General features: G+C 46.8%; 1 pseudogene; it reads left to right on the top strand.

Moving 5' to 3' along the window:
- Window positions 1–15264: 15264 nt before the first annotated feature.
- Window positions 15265–17026, top strand: LOC103676216 (annotated as a pseudogene).
- Window positions 17027–17386: the final 360 nt, after the last annotated feature.

The raw sequence follows: 17386 nt of genomic DNA, 5'->3' as shown, positions 1-17386 counted from the left end.
TTGTGAAGTGGAAAAAGGCAAATTGCAGAATAGTATATCTCATTTTTCTTGCTCAAAAAGGGGAGTTGGTGAGAAGGCTGGTTGAAAGATGTCTTTTCAGACAGAGGTCACCTCTGGGAAGGGGACGGGCCATGTGGTTAGGACAGAGGATGTGGAGACATGGGGCTGGGTGCAAAATCAGGACAGAGAAAGATAGCCCTGACCTCTGTCACCTCCGGCTCCTTCATCAGCGGCTCTGTCTTCCATCTTGGAAAGCGCAGTGACACGCAGAAGGCCCCAGACTGCTCCATCCATCAGTGAAGTGGTGGTCCTCACTCATCATATGGTCCCAGTAGCTTCTGTCCTTCCTTCTTGGGGTAGATGCCCATAACTGGAGCAGCTGCTAGCCCTGTCAGGCCAGGGGATTTGCGAAGTGACCTCACCAGGTGGCTTCCCCATCCTTCCCTAGAGCACTGGCCCAGTGTTGATGGGAAGCAAAGAATGTGTGGGATCAAGAGCTATTCTTGAAATGGGGTGAAGGACAACTAGTTAGCAGCAAAGGAACCCTGATCAGCTTTTCTGCTAAGTTTCTTTAAAAGGTCTAAGATCCCACAAACCAAAGAATTTGGTTTTTGTTCCTGCAGGGACCCACTTAGGTGGAAAAGCTGCTCATTTCCTCCCTCCCCGGCAGCTTGCTGACAGTAAATCCATGCTCCAGGAGACACATTTGTGGCTTCCTCAGAACACTTCAAGGGACTTTCCTAGCAAATGAGAAAGCACTCGATCTGTTTCTCCCCAGAGTCTTCTGCCGCAAAAGCTCTTTGATCCCGTATCTGGAAAGACTCCAGATGTGGAATGGCATCCCTCCCACCCACAGCACAGGCGACCTACAGCACCCACACTGTGTACAGCCTTGGACGAGCCTGCGGAGGCCCGATGTGGAAGCACGTCCAGATGTGAGTGAGGATGAAACGACACCCTGCAGGGGGCAAGTCAGCCATAGAATCACAAACACCAAGCTGCTGACCCAGATCCTGTGCACAGGAGCCACAGAGCAGTAGGGGAGGCCAAATCACACAAGAAAGGTGATACAGGGGAGAAAAAGGGGTGTCATTGAAAGGTATGCACAGAGAGGGCTCTACGGTTCAGATAAAGGAAAAATTCTTCCAAGGGAATCAAGGGGCATTTTGTAGGGAAGCTGAGCCTTGAATGGTGGTTGAATAGGCACATGGGAATAGCAGGGAACAGGAAGCATAGATGGAGGGAACAGTGTGTGCAAAGGCTTAGAGGAGAGTATGCATTAGGTATGTGTATAGGTTATCTAGTGCTGTGTATCGATTTTGCCCCAACATGAATGGCTTAAAACATCACACATGTAATATGTCACAGTTTCCGAGAGGCAGGAATCGAGAGTTGGGTACTCAGTTTCTGGAGTTAATAGTGATGCATGAATGGACATTATGGTCTTAGTTTGAACCAATGTACCACAGTAATTTAAGAGATTAACATTAGAAGTAACTGAGTGGGGGGTATAGATATTCTCTGAACTATCTTTGCAATTCCTTCGTAATCCAAAATTGTTCCAAAATCAAAGCTGTTCACACACACACACACACACACACACACACATATCTGAAACAAGGAAAAAATAGGACAAGATATATGAAATAACTGTTTTTCAGACTTGAGCATCAGGCAGCAAAAGACACAGTGGCTGAGATAGGAAAACCAACTCAGTGCCGGGGAAACGTGTCTCCGCTGCCACGTCCGGGAGCCCGCAGGAGGAAGCTCAGTGAGGAGAGAGTAGTGCTGAGGCCATCAGAGATCTGCAGAGTCCCCAGTCCTCAGGTGAGAGGGGCTGGGTCAATGTGTGTGGGGACACTACCCAAAGCCAGGAAAGACGGGCCCAAAAGTCTGAGAGGGTGTCACAGGTGCTCGCGCAGGGCCAGGAGCCGTGCATGTTCCCACTAGCCACCCTGGGAACCTCATAGTTCACAGGGCACTGGATGGAGTGCTCAGAAGAACCTGGCCTCATTCACGGGGAGCACTAGCCCGAGAATAGGGCACTCTTGTTTCCCCTAACAATGTTTGAAAGTGAAACCCAAATGGATCAAATTCTTTCTAAATAATTGTATCCAGAGAAAAGCTCAAAATCATTTGTAGAAATGCAAAAATATCTAGCACTCGACAAGGTAAAATTTGCAACATATGACACCCAACCAAAAATTACCAAGCATGTAAAGAAGCAGGAAAATATACCCAACAGAGGTATCAAAAAATATGAAATACTTAGTGATAGGTCTGGGGGTGGGAGGAAAGGGGGCAATGTCCCAGACTCCACTTCTGGTGTCCTTGAGGAAACACATGAGGGGTGTTCCTTGAGGCATTGTGATAGATTTCAGGACCATCAGTCAGGCATCATCAGGGGGACGGATTTACTGACCGTCTTTAATGCACCTAAAAACAGCTGTACATGCAAAGTCAGATGCACAGGAAGGCCCATGAGTAGGCAACGAGGAACACTGTGTCAAGAGCACAGGTAAGAAAAGAACGATGGGGAGTACACTTCCATATGCGCACATTGGAAACACATGAAACAGCCTTCACACCCCACAAGTTTTCACCAGAGTGGAAGTGTGTGGGGAGGTGGGGCTGGGGCCAGTGGAGGGGGAGGCAGAGCAGGTGGAGGTCAAGAACCACCGATAACAAAAAGCTGTGAACTTGGAGTAGGATGAACTCTGCAGTGTGGGCTCCACACTCCATAAAGCCCTTCTCCCGGCACAAGGTCATCACTGATCTGTCCACACAGTCCTCTTAGCTTCCCTCCCTGCTCCATCTTTGGAAGAGAACCTAGACAGAGAGATTGACAGGTGAGATTATGAGTGTCCCTCTGTCATAATAGCTAAATTTTAAATAACTCAGAATTATTGACACAAAACAAACATGGGACTGTCTGTGCCTGCAGAGGGAGAGAAAGGCAGCTCCATCGCGCCTGCACCCAAGCCGTCCCTGCCTCCAGGAGAAGCATCCACAGTCCTGTTTCCTGCAGAGACTCGGGGCTCCCCATTTCCTGCCCAGCACCCGCTCTTCCCACCTGCACTTTGTTCATGCAACAAGCTTACCTCCTGTGTATAAGACCTCCTGTGTTCCCAGACCCCGCGGTGGGAAATGATTTAAGATCTGGTCCCAGAAAGGGGATCCCTCCTACATTGTTGGTGGGAATGCAAGTTGGTACAGCCACTCTGGAAAACCGTGTGGAGGTCCCTTAAAAAGTTAAAAATTGAGCTACCCTATGATCCAGCCATTGCACTACTGGGTGTTTACCCCAAAGATACAGACGTAGTGAAGAGAAGGGCCATATGCACCCCAATGTTCATAGCAGCAATGTCCACAATAGCTAAATCGTGGAAGGAGCCGAGATGCCCTGCAACAGATGACTGGATTAAGAAGTTGTGGTCCATATATACAATGGAATATTACTCAGCAATCAGAAAGAATGAGTTCTCAACATTTGCTACAACATGGACGGCACTGGAGGAGATAATGCTAAGTGAAATAAGTCAAGCAGAGAAAGACAACTATCATATGATTTCTCTCATCTATGGAACATAAGAACTAGGATGATCGGTAGGGGAAGAAAGGGATAAAGAAAGGGGGGTAATCAGAAGGGGGAATGAAACATGAGAGACTATGGACTATGAGAAACAAACTGAGGACTTCAGAGGGGAGGGGGGTGGGGGAATGGGATAGACCGGTGATGGGTAGTAAGGAGGGCACGTATTGCATGGTGCACTGGGTGTTATACACAACTAATGAATCATCGAGCCTTACATCGGAAACCGGGGATGTACTGTATGGTGACTAACATAATATAATAAAAAATCATTAAAAAAAAAAAAAAAAAAAGAACTCTTCCATCACCACAAAGAAACGCCCACGGCTACCCCTTCACATTATACATTTCTAATAATTTATTTTATTAGCAGAATGATCATAAACATATTCCTTCAAACTCAGAGGGGAAGGATGGAATTTTCTGGGAATTGGAGTTGAAGAGTACACCTTGAGCCACAGAGAGCTGGTGTAATATTTGGGGTTTCCCATGCCCTGACTACCCTTAGATTTACCCAAGGCGTGTACAGTGAATCAAAGATCATTCGTAGCTGGGAAGGAAGGGAGCCAATCCCAAAGGCCAAACTACAGGCAGAGAAGAATTGTGCTAGAACCTCGTAAATAGGACTTGTTTAGGGATTGTTCCAAGTTTTGTGGGGCTTGAAACAGAAGTGATTTGAGTAAATGTTTTTTTAGAAGGGCGAGCAAGCCAATGAAGGGCCCCAAAGGTTAAGTTTCATTAATTCATAGCAAATCAGTCACTGGATTAGTCTTAAACTAAGAATGCTTGACTAAATAGATCTATTAATTTGTATCCTTCTTTAAAATGATAAATATCCACCCAGAAGGACTGAACAGATGCCCATAATTGCCATGAAGGAGTTTCCTCCGGGGGAAGAAAGGGATAAAGAAAGGGGGGGTAATCAGAAGGGGGAATGAAACATGAGAGACTATGGACTATGAGAAACAAACTGAGGGCTTCAGAGGGGAGGGGGGTGGGGGAATGGGATAGACTGGTGATGGGTATTAAGGAGGGCACGTATTGCATGGTGCACTGGGTGTTATACGCAAGTAATGAGTCATGGAACTTTACATAAAAAACTAGGGATGTACTGTATGGTGACTAACATAATATAATAAAAAATCATTATTAAAAAAAAAAAAACAATACCAACAACAACAACAACAAAAATAAGATCTGGTCCTGGCCTCCCAATACATGCAGTCTGGTCAGAGAGAAGAGCTCAGGGCCTGTGAAAAGAGCTAAAGAGCGATCCAGCCACTGAAGCCGCTGGAGACGGCCCCACTCGCCCACTCCTCCATGCCAATGGTACCCGAGCCAGACACTGTGCTTGATGCCGAGTCAGTGAGGAACAGGATGACACATACCTTAGGACAGGTAATTTTTGCCCCGCACTTTGGACTACTTCAGATGACTCCGTAGATTAAACCACAGTCTGGGAGAAAAGTCAGCTGATCTTCAAGGGGTCAGCTGGCCTGTGGCATATTAGCACCAGGTGGGAGCTCACCCACCCTGGACATCGTGGGCACAGCAGCCCCATCCCAGAGATGCTGTTTCAGCTCAAGTAGCTCCACAAGCGCCCTGCCAGAGGGCCTCCCACTGATTCTCTCTACCTGAGCCATCACCCCTTCCCAGGGCCTGGACCAGTCCCATCCAGAGCAGGAGGAAGGAAGACGAGCGGCCTCTGCCCGCCAGTCAGGAGTCAGAGGGGCAGACCTGGAGTGGGCAGTTCTAGCCAGCCCAAAACTCAGTGACTTCAAGCAGTGGTGTATTTGCTCATGATTCTGCAAGCTGAGCTGGGCAGTGCTGGGTTTGGCCAGCAAACCCTGAGGCTGCAAATGAAAAGATTACTCCAGACAGTAGGAGAAAGGAGAGGGCCCGGGGACCAGACACTCTAGTGGCAAAAGGTCCTGAGCCAGACTTGGCTCCACCTTTATTGTGAATGTTATCCATACAACAGGGAATAAGAAAAACAAGAAGGAATGTGAAACTGTAAATCAGGACAGTGGCCTAGGGAGTGTCGTGTGAATACAACAGGCGGTGCTCGTGACAGGCACGCAGACAGGGAGCCCGTGCAGTGCATGACCTCCAAAGATATGTGTTTCTCCGAAGTCAAGCATTTACTCCCTGGATGAGTGCGTGAGCCACAACAAGGATCCGGCTGTTTTCAAAAACTGTTTTTCAGAAACTGTGAAGGAGGCCCAGTTTTCCAGACACTCCTTTGCTCTTCAACTAGTCTCATTCATCCAAGGAGGCATGTGTTTATTAAATCTCAGCTAGCCAGGCACTGTGAACTCCCATACGGCCGGCCTACTGGCCTCACCAGGGCTCACTTGTGTGGCTACCCTCAGCTGAGAGACCAGCTGGGAACTGGGCTCAGCTGGGTGTTGAGACAGCTGGACCTCACTTCCTCCGCTGGTCTCAGGGCTCCCCGAGCACAGAAGCAGAGGCTGCCAGTCCTCCTTGCAGCTTAGGCCTGGAACTGGCACAGCACCATTCCCTCTGCAGAGGGAAGCAAGTCACAGGGCAGGGGACTACAAAGGCCGTGTATACCAGCAGGCTTGGTTCATTGGGACCCCAGTGTTATAGACTACTGCAGAGCATGTCCCCGAATTTGCAGCACCCCCTTCCCCTCCTCTCCATGGAGACAGCCAATCCAACCCAGGCTCCATCCTGGTCCCCACCCAGCATTTCCACTCTCCTTTGGGTAGAAGTTCTGTCCTCAACTTCAGGCCACTCTGGGGTGCTAAGGCCCCACCTAGATCTTACCAATCCTGTTCTCCCAGGAGATAGCCGCTGTGGCCAGACTGAGCCCCTGGAATGGCTTTGTTCATCTCTGCCCGTAGTGAGTCTCTTCTGACCGCAGGCTTCGACTCCGCTGCACCTCCTGGCTCTGCCCAACCCACTGTCCCCCAGTGCCCCGCACAAAGGAGGAACTGCCGATCTCACTGGCCAGGCCAGGCCTTTGCTAGGCCTCGTTTACTAGAGGGCAGAGCCACCGTGCCTTCAAAATCACCACCCTTGCAGGGCCTTGAGCTTTCCCGCTGCTTCCTGTCCATCTCATCCTCTCCCTCACCCCCACCCAGCAGGCTTGGCTGAGCAAATTGGTCCCAAGATTCATACTTGGTTCCAGAGAGAAGGTTGTCTTGGCCATGGGCAGAAGCTACACCCCCAACCCTCTCCTGCAGAGAGGCCCACAGGCAGCTGGCAGCGGGGCATGCCTTTGTTCATGGCTATACCTGCAGAAGTCTTCCCAGTAGACGGGGACTGGATTCTAACACCTAGTTCATGCCACACACATCTCACAGCTGATTTTTTAAAGTATTTTTCTGATGTTTTATTGAGCTATAATTCCCATTAGGAGAAATTCACCCCCTGCAGGGCATCAAGGCTGTCTGACGTCTGGCAGAGGCAGCTCCTCTTGAAAGAGGGGGCAACTCTGTATTACTGGAGGTGAGTGCCTCAGCCTAGGCCACAGTGTGGCCTGGGGAGCCCAGTGGGAGGGGGCAGGGTAGTGACCTTGGCTCCTTTTGTCTGGTAGTACACCCTGGGGGGTTGGTAACCAGCCCCAGTCATTCAGACCTGAAGAAGGGACATCCTGCCTGGTGACCTGGCCACCCCTCCCAGCAGAGGGCACCACTCCTCCCAGCCCAGGGACTACCCAAACCACCTTTCTCCTCCCTCCCTACTCACTCGCTCTGTCCTCATTCCTGAAGCCTTCCCTGAGGTTCCCGAATGTTTGCCCATGGCTTTTGCAAAGGACCTCACTGTGAGAATCTAGCATGAGAACTGTGTTACCTTTTGCTTTCTTGAATAAAGGGCTTGGGTGAAAATTTTTCTGGCTGACCTTTGCTTGTTAGAGTTCTAAATCTTTGACTTTTCATCTCATAGAATCAATTTATGTATCAGTTGGGGGCCTGGCAAGGAGAAAAAGAAAATGCCTTGATATCTGTCCACAAGTTCCCCTAAAACACACCCGAACACTGTCTCAACAGTCCCACTGCGGGGCCGCTCCCAAAGGTCCCACAGAGAATGAAGCAAGTTCCAGGTCTCATTTATAAGGTAATCCAAGGTCTCATCTGCTGCTCCTGCACTGGGCACCACCCCTACCTCCCAGGTTCCCAGTGTTCTCCTCATTGTCCTCACACCACCGCCTGCCTTCCTGTTCAGACACAGCTGGCCCTCCACGCTCCAAAATGTCCTTTCAAGGGCACTCTGAACAGTGTCATTCATGCTAGGATGTAATGACTACCCAGCATTCATGCTAGGATGTAATGACTCCTATGTGTTTTGCCTTCTAAAAGGGGACTACTCTGGTCCCAGGCTTACCACACATGCTTGTGTCTCCTCCCTTCCAAGCCAGAAAATAAATTTAAAAGGGAATAAACCTGTTACCACAAAAAGAATTTGGAAGCAGACCATCAGCAAGCAGGCACGAGATTTCAATCAATTTCTGGGAGACAGAAAGCAGATGGAAATGCGTTGGTAGATGCAACAGAGGGTGGGGACCTGCATCCTGAAATATAGGTGATGGGGGCAAGCGTGCCTGGAAGGACTCAGAGAGGGCTGGGCCCAACCACAGGGAGGGGGTCAATCTGAGAAGAGGCAACTGGAAAGAACACCGCAGTCACACCCAACAAGTGGGGGGGTCTGGCTTCCTGCCCCTTTACCAGAAAGACCCATAAGGAACAGCTCTTATCAGGCCACAGCTGTATCTTCTTTCCTTGGATGGTGCACCACCAGGGAAAACAGAAAGCAGAGTGAAGCTTTTCCAAGTGGAGGTGACTGCTCTCACCTCCTTTGCTTCGTTCTCTCTTCCTTGTGACCAATGACCAGCAAAACAGGTTACGCTATAAAGAAAGCAGCACTGACATCCAGGAACAGTCCCACCTAACTGGGGGCCATGGGGCTGAGGCCCCCAAGGGCAGGGGGTCAGGGCTGCAGCCATCCGAGGCCACCTGCTACCACCAGGGCTCAGGAGGGACAGTCCAGCCCAGCCCAGCTGCTTCCTCAGGCCATGCGTGCAGGCCGTGCGAGATGCCATGGGAGACACAGAGCATCCCACTCAGACGTGGCTGTAGTACTACAGTGTGACATGAACAGATCAAGCCGAGTGACAACAGACTACTTTACAAGGCCGGAAGCTTTCGCCCCATCAGCTTCTTCCCCCACCACCACGGACCCACACACGCCCTCGGGGGAAGATGCCTGTGACGACAGCAATCCCTTACATGGCACACAACCTGTCCCCCGAGGTCTGCATGGCCACATCAATTTAATCCTCATTCCAGCTCCATGCGATAATGACCACCACTCTTCTCTTATAGAAAAGGAGACCCAGGCACTCCGTGGTTGCCAAAGCTGGGAAGTGGGGGAGCCCGGACTTGAACCCAGACAGTCTGCCTCCAGAGGCTGTTCTCATACCTTGCTCTGCTGCCTCTCGGCAGAGCATTGCTCACCCTCTAGTCCGTGTTCTGTATTAACATACAGTAAAAGTCATTGTTCTGGGTTACAGTTCTATGAGTTTGGGCAACTGTACACAGTCAGGGAACCACCTCGACAATCAAGATTCAGAATAATCTCATCACCCAAAAAACTCCCTCATGCTGTCATTTTGGGGTGAAACCCAACCCCAGTCCCAGCCTCTGGAAGCCACTGATTAGCTCTTTCTGTTTCTCCATCAACACATTTTTAAGGACAAGCATGTTGGTATCTAGGACTTTACCTTAACCCCACAGCCATGAACCCTGAAGTCTGGAAGGTAACTTGACTGAGACAGAAAACATGTGGGTGACAAAACCTCAGAATACTTTTTGACACATGACACATGACCACACAACGGCAGTCAAACAAGGTGCTAGCCCAGCCCAGGCTGAATAGAAAAATTCCACAAAGATTCACTAAGCCCCAGAGCATATGACTCCCACAACTTCCTTCCTGTCAAACGTGAACAGCGGTATCCACATGGAGGAGAATGAAGTGGGAACCTTACCTCACACAATTTACAAAAATGAACTCAAAATGGATTCAGGACCCAAAAAAGCTATAAAACCCTTAGAAGAAAACATAAGGAGAAACCTTCATCCCATTGGATTTCATGACAATTTTTTTAGATATGACATCAAAAACACAAGCAACACTAAGAACAACAAGAAGTTAGGTTGGACTTAATCAAAAATAAAAGCATTTGTGCATCAAAGGGCACGATCAGCAAAATTAAAGGGCCACTCACAGAATGGGAGAAATATTTGCAAATTACATACCTGATAAGAGATTAACATCCAAAATATATAAAGAAATCCTGCAACACAACAAGTAAAAATTTTCTTTCAGATTTTATTTATTCATTTTAGAGAGAGAGCACACAAGAGAGCATAAATGGGGGAGGGGCAGAGGGAGAGGAAGAGAAAGAGAATCTCAAGCAGACTCCTGGGGCTGGATCTCAGGACTCTGAGATCATGACCTGAGCCAAAATCAAGTCAGACGCTCAACCTACTGAGCCACTCAGGCACCCTGGAAAAAAAAAAAAATTTTTTTTTTTTAATGAACAAAGGACTTGAAAACACTTTGCTCCGAAGAAATTATACAGAGTCAATAAACAGAAAAGATGAAAATATGCTCAACGTTGCTAATCATTAGAGAAATGTAAATCAAAACCACAACGAGATAACACTTCATACCCACTGGGATGGTTAGTATTAAGTAATTAATTTAAAAAAACAGAAAATAACAAGTGTCAGCAAGAACAGGGGGACACTGGGACCCTTGTGCACTGCTGATGGGAATGTAAGATGGTGCAGCTGCTGTGAAAAACAGGCTGGCAGTTCCTCAAAAAAAATCCAAAATAGAATTACATGTAATCCAGCAACTCCACTTGTAAGTATTTGTGGAAAGAACTGAAAACCTGGATTCAAGCAGATATTTGTACCTCCATGTTGACAGCAACATTATTCACAATAACTGAAAAGTGGAAACAACCCATCAATAGAACAAAATGTGGTAATTACATACAATGTAATATTATTACTCCACGAAAAGAAACAAGGTTCTGATCCACCCTACAACATGTATGTACTTCAAAAACACTATGCTAAGTGAAATAAGCCAGACACGAAGGGACAAATATAGACCCCTTATACATCATGGCTGGAGTAGGCAGGTTTTAGAGATAGAAAGTAGATGACAAGTTGCCAGGGGCTGTGGGAGGAGAGAGGAGAATCACTGTTGAGTGGTAACAGAATTTCTATTTGGGATGATGAAAGAATTGTAGGAATGGTGTAGAACTGTGAATGTGATTAATGCTGAACTGTACACTTAAAATGGTTAAAATGGCAAATTTTTAAAAATAATTGTATCTCAATAAAGCTATTTTAAAAGACAGAAGGGGGGAAGAGAGAGGTGGGGAGGGGAGGGGAAAGGAAAGGAGAGGAGAGCGAAACTTAATGGTAACCTCCACCTGACTTGATACATGGAGAAGGCTGATGCCCTTGGCCTTTGGTGCAGGACACTTAGCATTTTGAAGCCATCAACATCTGCCTGTTAATAATGAGACCCACAACCTCAAAGGTTCCAACATTTTGTAACCAGATATAAAAATGGACAGTCCCCACCTTTGCTGCCCACAGCCTTGTTTACATGAGAACCAAAACGTGCACAAGTGTGAAGCCATGTTTGTGCAGCAGAGTCAAAGACCTAGGAAGGACAGGGACCAAGGGAACTGCTCAGGCACCCAAAGGGTGCTGCAAACCTCACCTCTCTGTAGGAAGTGCTGCAAAGGGTGGCAGCCAGCCTAAAGTTCTCTGTCCCACTCCTTGCCATCTCTGTTTCATCATCGATCTCAATACAAGTGGTCAACATTATAAATCAGAGTACATATGCAAACTATCAACTTCATTATATTGTTACCAATCTACTTAAGGCATTATATATGATGTATCAATTTTTTGAAGAGCAAAGGGCCTCATTTCTTTACATGCACATTCTCTTCTGGACATTATCCACATTGCTTATGCACAGAGGTCAAACTGAATGAAAAATCTGAACCTGATATAATAAGCAGTAAGTTCCATTGTGGGCTCTTGATTGGAATTGTCAGTGGAGGGAAGCAGAAACAGGAGATTATTCTGATAGTCTTATGCAGCTCTGGACAACAGAGGCTGACCCAGTCAGAGCCCGATGTGGAAGTAAAACTGCCCCATAGAAAAGTTTAAGGCTTGTTTTTCAGAAAACTGTGTCTCCCTAATCAGCTCTTGTTCTTTTTGGACTCCACTAACAAGCCCACTGGCTGTGTCTGAAGAAGCCTAGCCTCAAGGTTCCAGCCTAGGAACAAGCAAGAACCCTCATTCCTTATCCAAGATAACAAGCCCAAGACCCTATCCAGTTCATACAGGCTCCCAGAGCACGCCCATAGCCCCTTCCCCTTGTCCTGCGATAACCTCCTGACATCAGGGGCTGAATTTTGCCTCGTTCTGGTGCTGTCTCCACCCCAAGGGAATACGGGATGTCTGTTACATACATGTTTGCTCAATGTGCATGCTCCATCTTTGTTTCGCTGCCCTTTTAATCAATATGAATGTAAGCTTAATGCCAATGATCATTAAAAAACAAAAAAAAACAAAATAAAAAAAATGGATTCTCTCCCCCTTCAGGGAAGCAGAAGTTTGCCCCCTGTCTCCTCATTTAGCTGCCTCTCAAATAAACTCTTTCCTCGCTGCAAACCTGATGTCTCAGTGATTGGCATTGTTGCACATCGGGCAAATGAACTTGGGTTGGGTTGCAGAAGAATCGCTGTTGCTGCAACCGGGGCTCATGTCCGCCGTTGGCCCTGGAGCTATCCGGAGGGACCACATGGAACCAACGGTGGCTGTAACCATTAACTGGACCATTTCTACATGCCACACCCAGCTCCCTCTCAGGTCAAACTGGGAAAACTGAGCCTTGGGGAAATTGAAACTCCTGAAGTCATACAATAGAGGCTGTAAAGACTGGTTGCCAAAACTAAGCCCCTCTTACCTGAAGCCAGCACCTTCAAGCACTTAGCTGCACTGTCTCCCCTGTGCACCACTCCCTAACTCCATTGGTGACTACCATTGGTGTCAAACATCTCCAAATAGAAGTGATGAGGAGCAATGGATGAGTCACTGGAACACAGAACCCCTAGAACTCCGTTACTTGTGTATAAACAGGTGACTAGTCCTCTCTTCTGCTGACTAGCACTTCTGTCATTGGAACAATCCAATCCATCATACTACCTCCCTCCCAGTAGCAAGAAGATCCATCCATGACTTCACCTGCAACTTGAAGTTCCCCCACTAAAATGGTGGAGGGTATTTCCCTGCCCCTTGCCTCTAGTGTGGCCAATAGGATAAGGCAGAAGTGATGATATGCCAGCTCCCAGCCAAGTCCCAAGAGGCCTTATGTGTTTCCAGCTGCCCTCCTGTAATGCTGCCAAGGCCATGGGACCATTTCCAGGCCAGCCTGCTGGAGGATCTGAGACCTATGGAGCAGGGCCACCCTGACCTTGATCCATCAGCTCCCAGCTAGCTGCTCATGCAGATCTTTGGAACATGGCAACATTTGGCAGGCTCAGTGGCCTGCCTCTCTTGAGATGGGCACTCTGGTGTCATGCTTCCATCTCATAGCTGAGGAGATTGAGGCTCAGAGGTGCCCAAGCTCACATAAATTGCATGTGAAAGGGCTGAGAATTAAATGTGGGTCATCAGACTTGAAGGACAGAACACTGCCCTCCTCCTGCCATGCCAGAGCTCCTGAAATTGCTTCTAACCCAATGGTTGTTTTTCCCCTGGAGCTTTCTCTTTCTGTTTCTTGGATTCTGTTCATCAAGTCACCTGGTCCATTAAAAGCCAACACAGATGTGAAAAGAGGGAAGCTCTGGATGGGGCCTTTCTTCAAGGGAGGTGGCCATCAGCTCTGACTGTCGGATTGGGATTAAATTGTAACCTCTGCATTAATAGGTATTCATGGACATCTAGTTACTTGTGGTCTCCAGCTTCCCACCTAAGCCTTGTTAACAAATGTGTGAAAAATAGAGCTAACCCTTTTAAGATTTAACACCAGCTGTGAACTCAGTTCAAAACCCATAATGAAGACACGTAGGACATGCTAAAAAAAAAAAATCTTGTTTGACAGCTGGCTTCAGCTTAGGGGCAGAGTCCTCTGTTATTTGTTTTTATACAGGACAAGTCTAACTTCTATACTGCGAACATCACTAAATAGTTTCATGTGCCTTCACTTCTGAGAACTCAGGTCATTTTCAGAAACCCAGTTCACAGGCACAAATCGGGTCTTGAAACATGAGCCAGTCCTCCCCTATGGACAGTTACCAACCTACTAAAATTCTTGGACACAAGTGTGGCAAATAAAGTCAGTCAATGGACATTTCTCCTTTTCATGTCCAACAAATCTCACTGGTGTTTAGACAACAGTGGCCCAACCCTAATATGGAGCAGGGACAGTTGACAGTGGAGAGTGGGGGGAATCCTAACTGGTCCAAGTAGACTTTGGAGTCCAATTCTTTTTGTAGTGCTTGGTTCATGTATGGGCATATGACCCAGTCCTTCTGGCCACTAAGACATTAGGAGAAATCTGTGGATTTTAAAGGAAGATATTTTTCCTCTGTGATGAAAAGAAAAGAGAGGCCAAGATTATCTATCTATCTATCATCTATCTATCTATCTCACGTCCCAGGTTTTCCACTTGCTCTTTGACTTTGAACATGATAATGTGGGGAGGTAGTATGAGAAACAAAGCCTGGAGCTTTGGCAGCCATCTTGCACCCATGAGGCAAGGAAGCTGAAAACAAAAAGTTAACAGGATGTGGGTGGCAGAGAAGAAAGATGGAAAGAGCCTGAATCATAGATGACAATGAGTTCCCGAGTCAGCCCTGGAATCATCTTCCTCACTATTCCTTCTAATGTGAAATAATTATGTCACATTATTAAGCCACTACTAAGCTGATGATCAGTTCCTTGCATTGAAAGCAAAACTGATACATAGCTGCAGCAACTTGTTTCATGAAGCTACCACAATCTTGATTCCCAAACCTGAAAAGGACATTTTGAAAATGGAAAATTAGAGCTTAATTTTCTAATAAGTATACAAATATCTTAAAGGAAATATTAGCAAATCAAATCCAGCAATATATCAGAATAAAAGAGAAAACGGAACCATTTCGATAGGTGTAGACAAGCATTTGACAAAACACCCACATGAGTGGCTGTGGTGGGACTGATCTGGATGAAGGTTACATGGATGTGTTTACCGCAAAAATTAATCAAGTTATAACATGAACTAGGCGTTTTTTATGTATGTTACACTCAATATGAAAAGCATACTTAAAATTGATGGCCAAAATTTTCTCATAACAATTAAAGAAATTGAATAAGAAGTTAAAATCTTGCTATGTAGAAACCCCCAGGCCCAGATGGTTTTGCAGTCAGGTGACAGATCGGATGACAGAATCAGATGACAGATCTCCGCAATTACATTACCTCTCCAGAGCATGTAAGAAGGGCTTGTTTCATGAAGGTGGTAAAACCTTGATACCAAACCCAAAGGATTTATAAGATAAGCTCACTCACAAACATTCAAAATCCTATGCAAATTTTAGGAACCGGAATATAGCACTTAAAAACTGATAGCTTGGCAGTACACACCAAGGTCCTACAGATCTGTCTGTTGCTTCAACAGTGTTTGGACAGAACAGACCCAGGGATGCCCCTTCTAGCAGCCTCCAACCACTCTCCAACCTTTTTTTCCAGTTGCAATCTTTGGAGCCATCTGTTTGGCCACCCTCTGCCTCCAGGACCAGCCAACACCCTATTTTGAGCTTAGCTCCTTACTACCAATCAACCATGAGCTCCCAGATTCGTAAGAATTATTCCAACAAGGTAGAGGCTGCCATCAACTGCCTGGTTAACATGCACCTGCAGGCCTCCTATACCTACCTCTCTCTGGGCTTCTTCTTCTTCTTTTTTTTTTTTTTTTAAGATTTCATTTATTTATTTGACAGAGAGAGACAGCCAGCAAGAGAGGGAACACAAGCAGGGGGAGTGGGAGAGGAAGAAGCAGGCTCCTAGTGGAGAAGCCTGATGTGGGGCTCGATCCCAGAACGCCGGGATCACGCCCTGAGCCGGAGGCAGACGCTTAACGACTGCACCACCCAGGCGCCCCTGGGCTTCTATTTCAACCATGACAATGTGGCTTTGGAGGCATGGACCACTTCTTCCACGAATTGGCTGAGGAGAAGTGTGAGGGTGTTGTCTCTCGAAGATTCAAACCAGTTCAGCAAGCGGCCACACGCTCTTCCAGGATGTGCAGAAACCATCCCAAGATGAGTAGGGTAAAACCCTAGAAACCACGAAGCTGCCCTGGTTCGGGAGAAGAACGTGAACAAGGCTCTTTTGTATCTGCATGCCCTGGGATCTGCCGGTGCAGACCCCCATCTCTGTGACTTCCTGGACAATGAATTCCTCGATGAGGAGGTGAAACTCATCAAGGAGATGGGCGACCACCTGACTAACCTCTGCAGGCTGACTGGGGAAGTATTTCTTCAAAAGGTTCACCCTCAAGCATGACTAGGAGCTTCTGAAGTCCAGCAGCCTTTGAGGGGCCCCTCTGGCATCCCCCTGGTGCTAGGTCTTGTGCCTGAGCCTCTCCCTACAGCCACGAGGCAGCTTTTTAACTACTCTGGAGCCCTCTCCCAAGCCATGGATGGACCAAATGGAAACAGTAAAGCTTTTAGCAGGAAAAACAAAAAAACAGATAACTTGATCAAGTAGGGTTTATCTCAGAAATCCAAAGTTGGTTTAAAATTGTGGAATGTGGTTTATCACATAATAGATAAAAAAAAAGAAATATCAAAATCATCAATCGATGCAGAAAAGGCATTTGATAAAATTCAATACCTCATACAAGTTTAAACCTCTTAGCAAACATTCTGGGAAGATGGCAGAGTAGAAAGCACCAGGAATCTCTATCCCCACGGAGACAGAAATTGCACTGGCAGAGTCCTCTGATGTAGCTATTTTGGAACTCTGGAGTCTATTGAAGGCTTGAAACTTCCAGGGGAAGGCTTGAGCAGTAAACTACAGTTAATTTTAGTCAATTTCAGCTTTTAGCACAATAACAGCTACCCATCCCCCACGCCCAGCCCCATAGCAAACAACTGTGCATGTGCTCCTGGCACAGCTTGCACATACGTTGCAAGAGCAAGAGTGGGCAAAAAGAACCTTGTCCTCCAAATACTGGGGATTGTGCTCTGATCACTGTTGCTTCTGTTCTCAGATGTGCAGACAAAGAGGTAGGGAGTCACTGTTGCACCTCCCCACATTATTGCAAGTTCTCCCCCATGTGGCAGAAGTAACTTCGAGGATTTTTAAAGGGCCCACACCTTTTCCCTGACTTCATCTTTCTCTTTTTCCATTTTTGGGAGTCACACATTAAAAACCAGGATGTTCACATATTGCATGGTGCACTGGGTGTTATAGGCAAATAATGAATCATGGAACATTGCATCAAAAACTGGGGATGTACTGTATGGTGACTAATATAACAAAATAAAAATTATTTAAAAAAAAGAAGATATGAACAGACATTTTTCCAATGAAGACATACAAATGGCTAACAGACACATCAAAAAATGTTCAACATCATTAGCCATCAGGGAAATTCAAATCAAAACCACATTGAGATACCACCTTATGCAGGTCAGAATGGCAAAAATTGACAAGGCAGGAAGCAAGAAATGTTGGA

This window comes from Ursus maritimus, unplaced genomic scaffold (genome assembly GCF_017311325.1).
Source record: "Ursus maritimus isolate PB19 unplaced genomic scaffold, ASM1731132v1 scaffold_22, whole genome shotgun sequence".
Classification (NCBI taxonomy): Eukaryota; Metazoa; Chordata; class Mammalia; order Carnivora; family Ursidae; genus Ursus; species Ursus maritimus.
This window is presented reverse-complemented; position numbering and strand designations above follow the sequence as displayed.